The following is a 17,007-nucleotide window of genomic DNA, read 5'->3' as shown; positions in this document are numbered from 1 at the left end:
ATGCCACACAGGTAACAAAAGTTGCTCAGACGTTCATACTTAAACTGGATGTAGGAGAATTCTGTCTGCGTTTTCTTGATCTTCTTGTATCTTTTAAGGGGCATACGAACATCAATAAGGACTCGTATCCTCATAAACAGTCGGCAAGTCATACTTCCCACTGGCAAGTCATAAACTTGTATCCAAAAGGCTGAGAAATTAAGACAAACCGATTCTGGGGGGCAGCCAGCTTTCCACTCATTCAGCACTAAGATGTTGTTATTAAAGGACCATGGTCCTCCTGCAAGAATACGATCAAGATCCACTATATGAACGAATTCGAAAGAGAACAAGTTTACCCCCAATTCTGCAATCGTAACTCCTCTTCCGGGCCTCCATAGGCTAGCAAGCTGGTTTTTCATGGCGAGATAATTAATGGGACGTTCTGTTAGAAAACGTCCGATCATGCACATGTTTGCTTCAGGTAACGGAGCCGGTTCTTTAGGTATTCTGAAGTCCATCGCATCTTCTTCGTTGTCTCCGATTGATAGATTTTCAATGTTACGTTCCATTCTGATCTTTGGGTTCAAACAGTTATGCTGTTTTGAGTGGCACAATCGCTGTTTTCTCAGGAGGAAAACAAGCAGAATAAGGTGTTGGTTTCAGTGATAGGTCGGGTTTGGGGTAGATTCCACGAAACACCAGAATAACAGTGTAAAAAACGATCACCGGCGCAGCGAAATCGACAAGAACGATAGGGGTTTTGACAAGGTGACACTCCTACGAGACGAGGAGATTGGTAACACTCCTACGAGACGAGGAGACTTCTTTTCTCTATCATTAGTTTTTTAATGAGTTGATGAAACATAATGTTACAATCCAATGTTATTCCTGATGGCTATTGGTTGAGTATTCATATAAATCATTCTTTCATCAAAAAAAATTAATTTTGGCCGAATATACTACTAGGGAATTTAGCTGTCTTCCTGACTTTAAAATATCGACTTTAAAATATCTCATTAACCTTTAAACCTGTTTAAAGGTAACTTTAAAGATATTTCATTAACCTTTAAACTCGTTAAACTTAACTTTAAAGATATTTCATTAACCTTTAAACTCGCTTAAAACAATACCATTAACCTCACAATGCTACCTGACAGAGTAAAGAAAATTTGAACAAGTGTATATCACTTAAAACAAATTTAGAACAATAGTTCAGTTTTAACAAATTTAAGTTTAGAAAGTAAACAAGTCATTTAAAGTTCTGAAATCTAACAGAGACATCTCCAAAGCTCTTGGGGAAAGCATTTTTAGGCTCATGACCATTTCAATTTTTTGTTGATTGAGCCCCTAATTTATCCCTCAAAAAACAATAAGATGTCCAACCAACAAACAAAATTCATCTATGATGTACATCTGAACATTAATTAGATTTCAATGAGAAAAATACAGTAATCCATCATTTACAAGCAGCTTAGTATATGCAAATCACTTCTTACCAAAATAGATCTAAATTTCTGATACAAAATCAAACCTGCTAAAATATGTAAATCTTTGCACACAACTTCACTCAATATGTGAATATAACTTCACAAGTGCTACTACTTCTTTTAAACCTCATAACTTCACAAGTGCAACAAATTCTGAAGCTGAATAGTTCAGACATCTTATCCCCTTTCACTAAGAACAAATCTGTGAATTATCATTTTCTCCAATACTTTAGCAAATACTCCACAACATGTCGCTACTTCGGTAAACCCACAAATTCCAATCGTCTTAAGATGCATGCTCAAACTCACAGATTCTGGCCGTTGTTACCAATTGAAGTAGTTGAAATCTCTTTGAAGTAAGTTCCTCAACAAATTCCAAGAAAAACCATTTCCCACGATTCTTCCGAGTCCCATCATTCAAGTACTTACTAATACGTATATGAGCAATCGGAGTCTTAATTTCATCGGCCAAATCCGGAAAAGAGACATTCCTTGTCTCTGAACCATCTTCATGATCAACACCATCCCACCAATTAACATCATAAATCAGGATACCTATTATGGAATGTGTATGTGTGTTTCTTACAACGATTGTTGGTGGGATTGTGTGGTTTTTTTACAATGATGGTTCAGAGACAAGGAATGTATTTTTTCCGGATTTGGATGACGAAATGAAGTCTCCAATTGCTCATATAAGAATTAGTAAGGACTCGAACGATGTCACCGGGACTTGGAAGAATCGCTGGACATGGCTTGTCCCGGAAGCATCATCCATGAATATAGAACCTTGAAGCTTAAGGATTTTAAGGAAATCAACTTAATCATGCGATCATTTTCGTTTTCATTCTTTGAATCATCTAGCCATTTTTCAGAAAAATCATAATCTGAGGTTAATGTTTAGAGATGTTCCCATCTTTTGGACAAAATACTGGTGGACACAGCTTCTTTTGTTTGGAGATAGGAAAGTATTTTATCGAGAATTTCATGAGGCAAACTTGTTGATCCTATCTACAATATCAACACATTCAAAACACACCTGATTTTTAGGTACCGGCAAGTCTATATCCATAATTTCTGCAAAAGAAAATCCCCCACCAATGTTAGCAGATACACTTCAATGCTATTAGTATCCGAACATATGGTCAGTAATGAAAATCCAGAAGATATTATTTAAGATAATGGCCTGAAGCCAAAGAGAAATGGGCTAAATTACTTTTTCCCAGTAAGCACACAATTTGAAATAACCAGTTGACAAAGCAATGGAAATGGAAGAATGAAATTCAAAGAAAATAGAGGCATACAGTATGAAATATGTCAATTAATCTTTTGTTACAAAGTTCCAAATTTCAATTAAATTTACAGCATTCCATTTAAATGTGTCTATTAAATTTACAGCATCCCATTTAAAATAGAGGAATGAAACTTCTAACAGATAGGAATTAGACTATATGAACTTGTAAACTGTATCTTGATCATTATGAGAAATAAATTGCAATTGATAGTTCCTCTATTCTTTCTCTCTGTAATTCTCATTTTTCTATGAGTTTATGAATGTCAATTAATCTTCTGTTACAAAGCTCCATATTTCAATTCCATTTACAGCATTCAGATTCAATTCAATTACAGAAGATTCTAAAGCTAGGAATTAGACTATATAAACTTCTAAACCGTATCTTGATCACTATGAGATATAAATTGCAACTGATAGTTCCTCTATTCTTTCTTCTATTCAAAATAGACTGGATCTGTTCATTTAGTTACTACTACTACCGGATCAACTCACGACCAGGACTACCCATGCCATCAGGATCTGTTCATTAACTAATCTATTCTCATTTCTTTCTCTCTGTAATTCTCATTTTTCTATGAGTTTATGAATGTCAATTAATCTTTCGTTACAAAGTTCCATATTTCAATTCCTTTTACAGCAATCAAATTCAATTCGATTACAGATCTATTGCTCTAGCTCAAGGATCACTAAATTACACATGCAGACATCATTTATAAAGATTTAAAGATTTAATTAAGAAAAAAATTACAAATAATTCTTCCAAAATTGAAGAGCTACACTTATCAGTTATCACTCATTGATTTCCATATTTCCCAAAAATGAAAGGAAAAAAACAGAATATGAGATGGATTCATGAGCCAAAGTTGATAGCTCGAGCGACGGAGTGAGTGATAGGAGCTCAAAGCTTAGAGAAAATGAAACTAGAATTAGGGTTAGGGTTAGGGTTTTACCTTATGTGATGAAACAGCCTATGCAAAGCCTTAACGGAGTACTGCACAGCCGTTTCCGACAGAGGGTCAGAGAGATGAGCAATCAGACTCCGCCGATTGAGGGTCGGAGAGATGAGTAAGCAGACTCCGCCGAACGGTGATTTCGAATTTGGGACTTTTGGGGGTGGAAACGAAATGCGATGTGAAATAATATTAGGGTAAGGTATGATATACATGTTAATATAGTTGGATAGGTTCCAATTTTGCCCCTATTGTTGTCGGAGATTTACCTTCTGTCCTTTTATCCTTCTCTCGGACTCTTATAACTTGTTGGATTGTTCGTGATATTTGCATAAATTATTTCGACCAGATAAACAATTAACTCTTTAAAAAATTCATTGGGGACTCAATTGAATTGATTTTGATGTATATGTTAAGGATTAAATTGAATTTTATAAGTTTACTAATTCAATATAGACATAATATTCATTTAAGCTCTTAAACTAACACTTTAAAGTCAATTGGGATCTTAAACTATCAAAATCATCAATTAGGTTCCTAAACTAAGTAAAAATAATCAATTGAGTCCTTATCCCATCTAAAATCAGAAATTGTGACTCTTTAACATGGATTGTAATTATCTCTGTGCTAACTTAAAATGTGTTCGGAAAATAAAGTCTTAAACTATTCAATCAAATGATTTTCGACGAGGATTCAATTAATGATTTTTACTTAGAATAAAGACTCAATTGATGATTTTTGCTTAGTTTAGGGATCTGATTGGTGATTTTGATAGTTTAAGATGCTAATTGAATTTGATGCTTAAATTTAAGGATCCAAATAGATGTTATACCTTCAATAAATATATATATATATATATATATATATATATATTTAATCAATGTATATATACTATTTTTTTTTGAAACAGTATATATACTATTACTTAATTAAATATAATTTAAATAGGTAACATTTGCAACACACAAACATTCCAATATTATTTCATAGGCATAATACTACTTCAAACCCAATTAAGACCTTAAACAATCAAAGTCCCTAAAAAAAAGAAAAAATCATCAATTAAATTTCTACTCTAAACAAAAAATCATCAATTTCGATTGAACAGTTTCAGACCCTTTTCACCAAACTCATTTTGGACCAACACATAGATCATTACAGTTTATGTCAAATAATTACAATTTTTTATTTTAGGATAGGATGATGACTTAGTTGATGATTGTTGCTTAGTTCAGGGATCTGATTTATAATTTAATAGTTTAGGATCTTAATTGACTTTCAAACTTTAGTTTAGGGAGCCAAATAGGTGTAATGCCTATTTCATATGAATTCAACCATAAAAAACATTATTATTGTATTTAAATAAAACAAGATATTTATTTCATAAAAAAATAGATAAATATTACTTTTTCCATAAATTAATTAATGTAGTGACTTTTGGCCAAAGAGGAACACTCCTTAAAACAGTAGCAACGGAGAAAAAATTTTCTTTTGCAATGACCTCATTCATATTCTTCTGACTTGCAAATATTATTGCAATTTATATCACTGATAGGTCTACTTTTATATTTCATGCTCTTGGTTTCACATTTTATTCCATCCACCATTTCCAACTTCACTGTTTTTTTAATCAACACAAGATTAAAAAAATCAATTAAAAAATAGATTTTTCAATGTGATCATCACAAAAAAAAAATATACTATACTTCAGAAATAATTATCCGATCAATTCACTTATAAACATTTATATTTTCATACCAACAATAATTCATGTTTTTTAATTTATGAACATATATATACAAAAATTAATAATTCAATAGAGATTCGGACAAATAATTTACCATTGGCTGTAATAAGAAATAAAAATATCAAAACAACAAAAGATAGTCTTTTAAAATTATCCATTTTGCTAAAAACTATATAATAATATTAATAATAATTTTATAATGAATTTGATTAGGTTATTGATTCCACCTCTCTTTATATAAGGGAAAACCAAATCCTACAAAATCATAAATTTTAATGTTTTTCTAATTTTAGGAGTCTATAGATTACTCTTACAGTAAAGTTATTGAAAAGTTTTATTTTTAAATCTAGTATTATAATTCATATAAAAAAAATCTTCCACTTTTTTTAACCATAAATAGGAAAACTTTAATCTTTTTTAACTATAAATATAAAAACTTTAATTTTTTTTTAACGGATTTTAATTTTTTTAAGGATAAAATACAAAAATACCCCTAACATTTATAGACATGAGTAATATTTCTCTTAGTTTATAAAATATACAATTTTACCCTAACGTTAACAGCCAAGAACAATTTTACTTCTAATGTTGGCAAGTTGAGTCAATTTCCTATATTATTATAAATCACAAATATTTTGTTGCTTATGCCACACCAATTGCACGTCAGTTGATTATAAGAAATAAGAAATAGATATTGTGATATAATAGTAGAATTAAAAATTAATATTTTTAAATTTGGTGAAAACTTTGACTTTTTTTTTGTCTAGCTTGCACAAAATATAATATGTTTTTTAAATTTTTTTCAATGTTTAATCTCATGTTTGTGATCTGTTACTTATAAATGATAAAATGACACATATGAAGTGTAGATGACATGATTCATGACCGAGAAAACATTTTGATGAATTATTTCTCAAATTAACTCAATTTGTCAATTTTAGGAATAAAATTACTATTCGATGTCAACTTTGAGGATAAAATTGCATCATTTTAAATGTTAGGGATAAAATTGCTCTTGGTCGTAAAAGTTATGGTATTTTGCATCTTATCTCATCTTTTTATTACACTACTTGAATGTCACTATTTTGGCATTTTAACTCTTTTCACCAAAAAAAAAAAAAGTCACTTCATACTCCTTGTATAAAAGCATTCCTCATATATTAATGTGTATCCTTTAATCTTTCATCATTAAAATTGATTACAAATTAGCAATAACTTTTTTTTTCCATATAAAATCTTTAATCTACAAATGGAACAAAAATTACAAGAAGTTTAAAAAAAAAAAAAAGCTTTAAAAGATAATAAAATGCCATTTTTTTTAAGGGAAAGAACAATATATTAAATCAAATCAGTAGCAATTACATTGGATAGAAACAGAGGTAGATAAATCCAATCGCCTTAGATAGACTGAAAATTAACCGCTCGAACCAAGTTATGAGCTTTCATATTCGTTGAATACCGGATAAAAGAGATAGTACAATCTACTAACTCGTCTAAGAGAATAATACATTCAACTAAAATGTCTTGCAAATAAGGAAAATTAGATTTTGGGAATTGAATTCCTTCAACAGTAACAAAACATTCGGATTTCATATGCACATTCCTTATGTCTTTAGACTTGAGCCAGCTCAAAGTCTCCTTAATTGTTATGGCCAATGTTTTAAAAATCGGACTGGAAGTCGAACCGGCACTATGTCATTTTTCCTTTCACATGACACAAGATATATAACATACATTTGTTTTCGTGTCATCTAAATGTTTTTCGTGACTATTTTAAATTTTTGTCATCTGAAAGTTTAAGTGTAAACAACCTCAAATTACGTATGGCGTTATGATGACACGCGACTGTCATCTCAAAAAACACGAGTTTAATTAAAAAAATGTACGTAATAATCAGATAACATGAGGTAATATAGCTATCATTGGAATTTTTTTCTTACCCTCTTTTTCTTTTGTTTATTTTTTTAATTCTGGAATCCAGAAAGTTTGGGAATTTCAGGATTAAAAAGATCTAAAAATATCCCCTGCCATGTCAGCCTTTTTAACAAAGTTAAGCATTTTTCTTGATTCTATGAATAGCGCAAACCACACAATTTGTTTTGTAATAAAAAAAACTACAGATACCGATCTGTAAAAACATGAAACCACATGTTTTTTTAAATTAACCCTTAATAAAAATAAGAGAAAAATACAAAAAATAAATCTTATGGTTTAGCCTACTTGCAAGGACATTATCAAAAGTACCTTCTGTCACGTCAGCATTCTTAACAGAGTTAAGGCATTTTTCTTGATTCTGCTAACAACGCAAACCATAGGATTTGTTTGTAACAAAAAAAACACAGGTACCGATTTGTAAAAACGTAAAACCACATGGTTTTCTTTAATTAACTCTTAATAAAAATAAAAGAAAAGTACAAAAATTTTGGCTGGTTTGCAAATACAGTCTTTTAACTCCATGGTTTAAAAATTTGCAAACAAAGATCTTGTACTTTGTAAAATTTACAGTTAAAGGATATGTGAGTCAATTTTTAAATCAAATAATACTTGTGATTTAGTTAATTTGTAAATTCAAACTTTGTATTTTGAATAATTTGTAAAATCGATCTTTTTAATTGTTCAAACCGCTCCCATTCGGAGGTGACGCTAATCATTTTTCACAGAATGACTGAGTTTGTGAACTGCACAAGCACAGAACCTCTGTTTGTAAATTTTGAAATCACGAAAGTCTTTTTACAAATCGGTTAAACCATAAAGTTTATTTTTATATTTTTTGGAACTTTTTGCGAAAAGTTCCAAAATGTTATTGTTTTCATAATTTTTTTTGCTAAATGATGTTGTTTTACAAACCTAACCACATACTATTTTATATGGTTTAAAAGAAACGCTAAACCTTACTCCAAAAGGCTGAAATAAATATCTCGTAAATCTAATTGTACCGTGCCACGTAACACTTAAAATTAATCATATCACTTGAAATAAGTTTAAGAAGATAATACAAACATCTCGAAAGTTAAAAGGTGAATCAGTTTTTTAAGCACAAACCAAATCAACACTTGAGAATAACCCAAGTAATATTGTGGCCTAATGAAACCATTCAAGGTAACGTTATTCTGATAATTTGACCACTAATAAGTATTAGTTACACTTGTAACAATTTGACTCAATACTATGTAGATATTGTTTTACCTTGGACCTTATGACTTTAAAATGCGTCTGTATGTATTGGATTATCATCTTACCAACAATCCTCAATCACTTTATCTTTATTTCCGATGTGAGATTCAGTTCATTCCTGCCCCTATCCTTATCCCTTAGGACCGTTCCTTATTCATGCCTTATACCCCAGTGCCACCCACTCATTATAGGCCCACCACCATGGTTTGTCCCTGAATCACAGATCGTACGTGGAGAGTCTACTCTAATATCAATTATAATAACTTTTCACAATACCAAGTAGATATTATCCGCTTTGGCTCAAATCCAACACATTGGGTGTTATGGCTTTAAAATGTGTTTGCACGTATTGGATTCTCATCTTATGAATAAGCTACAGTCAATCTCTCCCTATCTACGATGTGAGATTTGGTTCATTCTTGCCTCCATCGTCATCCCTTAAAGTTGCTCATTGCTCGGGCCTTCTATCCTAGTACTACTCACTCCGGATCGGGTCGTTACCACACTATTATATTACTAAACAAACCAAATTTAGAAAAAAAGGTTATAGTAATACACAAACCATATTTAGGAAAAAAAATGTTATCTAGAAGACGGGGAACCTTAGCTGGAATGTGTAGGTAACAGGTAAGCCCAGGGAGATGCGAATCATGTCAGGGGAGATGCCAAAGGTTAAGAGGGTTGTAGATCCACCTAGAAGATGGGGATCCTTAACCAGAATGTGTAGGTAACAAGTAAGCCTGAAGGTTGTTCCCGTCTATGTCAGGGGTAGGAATGGCAACGGATAAGGTACCCGCGGATAATGTCAATCCCAAACTCTTATCCATTTAATTTTTAATTATCCGTATCCATTCTATTACCCTAATAGGTATACCTTTTTCATCTCATACCCGTGCCATTTAATTCACGGATACCCATGGATATCCTTACCTGTTAAGAATCAATAAAAAAAAATAAAAAAATATTACAAATTTAATAAAATATAAATTTAATAAATCATCTATCTAAAAATTAAACAAATTGAATTTTAATCAATAAAAATAAAATAGTTTATTGGTATCACTTAATGGTTGAAGCACAAAAAATTAAGGTTCAAATATTATATCTTACGTCTGAAAAAACAATAATATTTTTTAATATATAAAAGAGTTATAACGGGTACCGGGTACCTTGGGTGTATTCTCATACCCGTCTCATTATCCTAACAAATAATAGTTTTGATTTCATACTCGTCTCATACCCGTTTATAAAGGATATAGATAGTCCCATTAGGATCGGGTAATGCCAATAATCTCTCTTTTTTAGGAACCCATCTTTATCCATCCAACAACTTAATATAAACAATTCGTGTTTATACTAAGGGACCGATGTGAGAAGTTTTATTACCTAAACAAGTTCGCACTAAAGCTATATGTAATGGCACAAAACTTAGTATGAGAAAATCAAAATGGAAGCTTGATAAATTCATTATTTTGTTTTTCTTTTTTAACGCAAACTCATGTGCCTTCTATGTTTATTTTGTTTTTGACTACGTAAACCTTACTTTATTTGTTTTTACTATTGAATGATGGAACGTAAAATTCATTCAATGGTGAAAACAAACAAAATAAGCATATTATCATAAGAGGTTTGTTGAGATAAATTGGTTTCAATCCAAGATTTTAAAAAAAAAAAAATCAAAATTGTATTTAAGCAAAGCTAAATGTATCCGAGATAATAATAAAAAGGGTAAAGTTCAAATAAAACCACTGTGGTTTCACTAATTTTCAGATAAAAGACTGTGGTTTACTTTTTGTCAAAACGAGGACTGAGGTTTTCAACTCTAACAAAATAAGGGCTTTTTCGATTAATACTATTAAAATCACCCTTAACAACTTCAAAAATGACATATTTTAAGAACTACTTATATTCTAAACAACTTTTTTATTTCGAGATTATTTAGATGATGTTTAGTAAAGAGAGAGAAAGTTAATGTTTAGAGAGAGAGTTCCAAAAAAGATGATTTTCTAAAATCGAAAATGTAGTTCCATAGAAAATATGACATTGAACAACTTTAATTCTTGAAAATTCTCATTTTCAGATCGTTAAAAATAGTTTTAATAGCATTATTAAAAGTGCGAAACCTCAGTCCTCGTTTTGACAAAAAGTAAACTACAGTCCTTTATCTGAAAATTAATGAAACCACAAGGGTTTTATTTAAACTTTCCCCTAATAAAAACTATTCTTGAATTTTAACTATCAACTTAAGGTTTTGGTTCAATTGATTCCATGAAATATTAGTCTATTAAATCAAGTGATCAATGGTTGAAAAACTCATTACCTTATTAGTCGATGAGATTTCAATATATAATAAGATGAGTATTTGTTGTACACGCTTCAAACCTAAGAGACATTTTTCTAGAGTGTATTAGGGATTATAATAAAATTTAACATCGACTCTTAACTATCAATTTAAGCTTTTGGTTCAAATTATTTCATGACATAATATTCTGTTCTCCCTTAAAATAAAATGTTAATGATTCAATTTGGTTCTTTATCTTTTTATTCAGAAAGTACAGACTTCCAACATTTTTACTCATTAATAGTAAAGATTAAAATATCTCATAAATTATATATAATATAAATAAATAGGTCTATCTAATTCTAAATATTTTTATTCAGGTATTCAATCATGTTTAATAATCTTCACCAATCTCATTTTTCCCCTTACTTAAAGTGATATGATTAATCTCTTAAATCTACGTATCAAAGCAAGATAAAATTTGGACAAAGCAAGAGAATCAATAGATCACATAAACAACATAAACAAATTCAGAAAGCCAATAAATCAGTTAAATGATTTTAGTGGCCATTAGGACACTTTAGGGTGACAATGAGTCTAAGGCTTAATAGATCAGGAGTCACATGAACTTAACCCAAAATCTGATTAGCCTTTTAAACTTCCCGACTATCTCATTAGCCCCCTTGAGCTTGCTTAAAATGATATGGTTAATCTTTTAAATCCACATGTCAAAGCAATAGAAAATTTAGACAAAGCAAGAGAGTCAATAGATCACATAAATAAACAAGTTCAGAAACCTAATAAATTATTTAAACGATTTGAGTGGCCGTTAGGACACTTTAAGTAATTGAAGGAGCTAATAAGACAAAGTATGTTTATGGATCAATTGGTTTTCAAGCCAAATTAAGGCTTGGATATGTAAAGTTCAAATTTTGCTCATTCCAAATCCACCTCCTCTTAAATCCAAAAACTCAATTCGCTTATATATACATGTATATATTCGATTTCTTATTGTTTTGTGTTCTAAAATTATATTGGTTCAGTTTTATTGAGATAATTAAATAAATTTTGATTGCTTTATTTTATATCAATTATTCATTAATTAGTTAGGTTTAGAAATCAGTTTCCTTAGTAATTAAAAAAAATTAATAGAGTAATAGATTGACATATTTTCTTCTAAAGAGTATTTGAACTCAATAATTCGTCTAACAATCTGTCTCAACTCAATTGATGATAATCATCTCAAAATATAACTATGTATTTTGTTGTATTATACAGCAATTAAATTAATTTTGGCTGAATATACTAGGGAATTTAGCCATCTTTCTGAACTTTTAAACTTCAAAGATATCACATCTATCTGAACTTTTAAACTTCAAAGATATCTTATCAGCTTTTAAATTTGCTTAAAGGTAACTTTAAAGATATTTCATTAACCTTTAAACTTGCTTAACAAATTTAAGTATCAATAAATTAAGTTTAGAAAGTAAAATACAGAGACATCTTCAAAACTCGATTTCAATTTTTTGTTCGATTGAGCATCTGATCTTTCAGTCCGACACATTTATCCCTCAAAATATAAGATGTTCAAAAAACAAATTTCAACTAAAGAAAGAAAGATTCGTCTAATTAGATTTCAATAAGAAAAACAGTAATCAGCAATGCATCATTTATAAGCGGCTTAGTATAAGCATATCTTCACAAAGGCATCATTTATATAGATGTCAATTTCTGATACAAAATTAGACCTGCTAAACTATGTAAATCTTTGCACACAACTTCAATCAATATGTGAAAATCATTTCACTGTGGCTACAACTTCTGAAGCTTAATAAAGTTCAACCATCTTATTTTTTTTATTTTCACTGAGAACAAATCGGTGAATTAATAATTTAGCAAATACTCCACAACATGTCACTCCTTCGCTAAACCCACAAATTTCAATTGTCTTAAGATGCATGCTCAAACTCACAGATTCTGGTGTTTCCAATTAAAGCAGTTGAAGTAAGTTCAAAGGAAAAACATCTCCCACGATTCTTCCAAGTCTCAGTGGCATGATTCCATTCTTTAATATTCTTATATGAGCAATTGAAGTCTCTTCATTTCATCAGCCAACTCCAGGAAAAACACATTCCTCGTCTCTGAACCATCCTCATGATAAAAAAACCACAACATCCTACCAAACATCATTGTAATGAACATCCACGTGCATTCCATATTAGAATACTCAATTAACTGGGTATTCTAATATGGAATGTGCGTGGATGTTCATTATAATGATGGTTGGTGGGATGGTGTGATTTTTTTATCACGAAGATGGTTCAGAGAGGAGGAATGTATTTTTTCCGGATTTGACTTACGAAATGAACACTCTGATTGCTCATATAAGAATTAGTAAGGAGTGAAATGATACCACTCAGACTTTGGATAATCGTGCGACATATTTTTTCCTAATCCAAATGGAAAACAAACATAGGTAGGCAAGTCAAGGATAAAATATCCAAAAAAATTCAAAACCACTAAAGTGTTGTAGGAAAAAGAAGTTGATAATACGTGTGGAACTCACATTTATAGCAATTACCATATAATTCTTGGACAGCACAAATCTAGGCATAGACATTAGAGGCAGCATATTTGGTGTGAAAAATCATAGAGCAGTGTCGTATATTCGATCCACCATGATGACCCTATCCACGTATTTTTGGAAGGACATCCACTTAATCATGCCATCATTTTCGTTTTCATTTTTTGAATCCTCTAGCCATTTATCAGATAAAGATCTGAGGTTAATGTCCAAAGATGTTCCCATATTTTGGACAAAATACTGGTGGACACAGCTTCTTTTGTTTGGAGATAGTAAAGTATTTTACCGAGAATTTCATTAGGCGACTTGCTGATCCTATCTATAATATCAACACATTCAAAACATTGCTGATTTTCAGGTACCGGCAAGTCTATAGCCATAACTTCTGCAAAAGAAAACCCCCCACCAACGTTAGCAGGAAAAAAGAGAATAAAACATACACTTCAAAAACATTAGTCTCAGACCATAAGGTACGTAATGAAAATCCAGAAGATAATATTTAAGATAATGGCCTGAAGCCAAAGAGAAATGACTAAATTACTTTTTCCCAGTTGAAAAGCACACAATTTGAAATAACCGGTGAACAAAGCAATGGAAATGGAAGAATGAAATTCAAAGAGAAACAGAGCCATACAGTCCGAAATATGTCAATTAATCTGTTGTTACAAAGTTCCAAATTTCAATTACATTTACAGCATTCCAATTCAATTAAAAGTAATAACAGAATAGAAGAGAAGGCAATTCAGATGGCGAGAAACTTCAAACAGATTGTAACTAATCCTAGTTGACATGGCAGCTAATTACAGAAGATTCTAGAGCTAGGAATTAGACTATATGAACTTGTAAACTGTATCTTGATCATTATGAGAAATAACTTGCAATTGATAGTTCCTCTTTCTCTATGTAATTCTCATTTTTCTGAGTTATGAATGTCAATTAAGCTTTTGTTACAAAGTCCCATATTTCAATTCCATTTACAGCATTCAAATTCAATTCGATTCAAGATCTATTGCTCTAGCTTCAATCATCAATCAATTTATCAAGATTTAAAGATTTAATTGAGAAAAAAATTACAAATAATTCCTCCAAAATTGAAGAGCTACAGTTATCAGTTATCACATGTATTTCCATATTTCCCAAAAATGAAACGAAAAAAACAGAATATGAGATGGATCATGAACCAAAGTTGATAGCTCGAGTGACGGAGTATGAAACTAGAATTAGGGTTAGGGTTAGAGTTTTACCTTATGTGATGAAACAGACTACGCAAAGCCTTAACGGAGTACTGCAAATCCGTTTCCGACTGAAGGTCAGAGAGATGAACAATCAGACTCCGCCGATTGAGGATTGGAGAGATAAGTAAGCAGACTCCACCGATCGATGGTTTCGGAATTTGGGACTTTTGGGGGTGGAAACGAAATGCGATGTGATATAATATTAGGTTTGGTAAGATCTTATCAACATCTTAATATAGTTGGATACGTTACGATTTTGCCCCTATTTCTGTCGAAGATTTACCCTTTACCCTTCTCTTTGTGACTTACAACTTGTTGGATTGTTGGTGATATTTGTATAAATTATTGGCCTAATACACAAATAACCCCCTGAGCTTGTCCAAATGTTGCAACTGTCCCCTCCAACTTTCAATTGTAACAATTTACCTCTTAAACTTGTCCAATCGTAAAATATAACTCCAAATTAGAATTTTTTTTACCACGTATTTGAAGCAATCGTAAAAATGTTTCCCCAGATTCGTATCACGCCAAAGATCTGATTATCACACTCCACGAGTGTTGCAATTTTTGTATTTCACTTGTTTATTCAATTGCAATCCATGTCAGCAATTTGAGGTTATGTTTTACAATTGGCCAAGTTTGAGGAGTTATGTTTTACAATTGGCCAAATTTGAAGGGTTATGTTTTACAGTTGGACAAGTTTGATGGGTAAGTTATTACAATTGAAAGTTCAGGAAGACAGTTGCAATATTTAGATAAGTTTAGATGGTTATTTGTGTATTAAGCCTAAATTATTTCAACCAGATAAACAATTAACTCTTTAAAAAATTCATTTGTTGGAGACTCAATTGACTTTGTATATGTTAAGGACTAAATTGAATTTTATAAATTTACTAGTTCAAATATATATCTATCGGTGCCTTTCTATGGTTACTTTGTTTTTTCTACCATTGGATGAGTTTACTTTGTCAAAGTTGATCATCATCCAATGGTGAAAAAAATAAAATAAGGCTTACTTTGTTAAAAATAAAGTAAGCATAATCTAACCTATATCTATATATTCTGTTATTTAATTAAATATAATTTAAAGGGCAAAGTACGAAAAAAATGCTCGTGGTTTGCCTTGTTTACAAACAGAGATCCGTGATTTAAAAGTTTACAAATAGAGGTATGTGGTATACTTTTTTTTACAAAACAAAGTATTTAAAATTAAAATTTTAAGTAATTGATAATAATAAGAGCATTTTTTTTATTTTTTTTCAATTACATTTATATATTGACAAAATACAGATCACAAAATCAAATTGCAACCGTGTAAAATGAACTTAAATATCAATTTAGTTCATAAACTGTCAGATTAGTAAAAAACGTAAAATTTCACCATATTATTTATTGTTTCGATTTAGAAAGTTGTTTTTTTCGGGGGTTGTGTTTTGTTGATATGTAAGGATAATTTTTTTAGATAAAAGCGTCTTTGGTTGTAATCAGAACTTAAATGTGTAATTGTAATACTTTGTTTTGTAAATAAAACATACTACAGACCTTTATTTGTAAACTTTTAAACCACATGTTTCTGTTTGCAAATTGGACAAACCACAAGCATTTTTTTCATACTTTTCTCTAATTTAAATATGTAACATTTGCAACACAAAAACATTCGAATATTTTTTTGGTTACAAACATTCTAATATTATTTCATATAAATTGAAAGCATAAAAAAATATTATTATTCAATTTAAATAAAACGAGACATTTATTTCATAAAAAAAAAGAATACATAAACATTAGATTTTTCGTAAATTAATTAATGCGGTGACTCCGGTGGGAGAGAAGAAGAACATTTCTTAAAGCAGTAACAACGATGAAATTTTTCTTTGCAGTGACCTCCTTCATATTCTTCTGACTTGCAAATGTTATTGCAATTTAGGTTATTGGTGCATCTACTTTTGTACTTTATATTCTTAGTCTCACATTTTGTAAACAAGAACAAAAAATTCCGATAATATATAGATTTTTCATGCGATAAGCACAAAGAATTCTATGATACTCCCGAAATAATTATCTGGTTTTTTGGTCGGGTTTATTACTTTAAAAATATATGTAAAAAATTAATTTAATAGAGAACTAGGAAAATAATTTACCATTTGCTACAATAAGAAATAAAAGTATCAAAATAACAGAAAATAGCTTCGTAGAGTACTTCATTTTGCTGAAAACTATATAATAATAATAATAATAATAATAATAATAATAATTTTATAATGTACCTGATTATG

The 17,007-nt window shown here is 30.5% G+C and overlaps 2 long non-coding RNA genes across 3 annotated transcripts; both read right to left on the bottom strand.

The window, feature by feature from the left end:
- Window positions 1-1,383: 1,383 nt before the first annotated feature.
- Window positions 1,384-3,883, bottom strand: LOC136227775 (uncharacterized). The gene is made up of 2 exons (XR_010688222.1): window positions 3,711-3,883; window positions 1,384-2,543 (listed from the first exon to the last, which is right to left on the bottom strand). It is a non-coding gene; the product is annotated as an uncharacterized lncRNA (long non-coding RNA).
- Window positions 3,884-8,402: 4,519 nt separating this feature from the next.
- LOC136226312 (uncharacterized) lies at window positions 8,403-14,921 on the bottom strand. Of its 2 annotated transcripts, none has more exons than XR_010687685.1 (3): window positions 14,741-14,921; window positions 13,479-13,881; window positions 8,403-9,561 (listed from the first exon to the last, which is right to left on the bottom strand). It is a non-coding gene; the product is annotated as an uncharacterized lncRNA (long non-coding RNA). The 2 variants fall into 2 exon arrangements; XR_010687686.1 differs by having other exon boundaries at window positions 13,494-13,881.
- Between the last annotated feature and the right edge of the window lie 2,086 nt (window positions 14,922-17,007).

The sequence above is a fragment of the Euphorbia lathyris genome, chromosome 4 (assembly GCF_963576675.1).
Source record: "Euphorbia lathyris chromosome 4, ddEupLath1.1, whole genome shotgun sequence".
NCBI lineage: Eukaryota > Viridiplantae > Streptophyta > Magnoliopsida > Malpighiales > Euphorbiaceae > Euphorbia > Euphorbia lathyris.
The sequence above is the reverse complement of the archived record's forward strand: the minus strand, read 5'-3'. Positions and strand labels throughout refer to the sequence as shown.